Below are 643 nucleotides of genomic sequence, written 5' to 3'. Positions count from 1 at the left end.
AACTTTTGTACTCTAGAAATAAAACCAATTTAGGTGAATTTTATTCTTGGTGTATTTAGTTGGCTAATATATTAAGCAATGTTAAAATCTACCATTATAAGTATAATTTTCTCATATTTTTTGTCTAGATTTATTTTCCAAAAAATCTTAGTGTAATGTTATTGTTTGATGTAAATAATAATTCTGATATTCTATGAAATGGCATCATGACTATCATTAAAAATAGCACATTACATATCTCAAAATAAAAGAGAAATTTGAAGAAATCATAAAAGATTAATTTAATAGATATACTAATTACAATGAGACAATCAATATCAAAAAATGAATAAATAAAAATTCTACATTGTGCCTTAAAATAAGTGCAAATGTTATGTATAAACCAAGAAGTAAAACGCAAAAACAAAAAACAAAAAAGAAAGCTCTTAGCATAAACAAAAGAAATACGTTGCTTTATCAAATAGGTACCGAGTATTTTGCTTTCCTTTTAATCTCTGGAAAACTGTTTAAAGGTGGTATGGTCACCTTTTGAATGTCAGACTCACCCTATAATATTGTCTGAATTGGACTGATTGATGTGGAAAAAGATTTTCAACTATTTATTTGCTCTACTGAATGGGTGGCATTTAAAAGAAGCCTAAAA

The sequence above is a fragment of the Octodon degus genome, unplaced genomic scaffold (genome assembly GCF_000260255.1).
Source record: "Octodon degus isolate 3935 unplaced genomic scaffold, OctDeg1.0 scaffold00080, whole genome shotgun sequence".
Taxonomy (NCBI): Eukaryota; Metazoa; Chordata; class Mammalia; order Rodentia; family Octodontidae; genus Octodon; species Octodon degus.
This window is presented reverse-complemented; position numbering follows the sequence as displayed.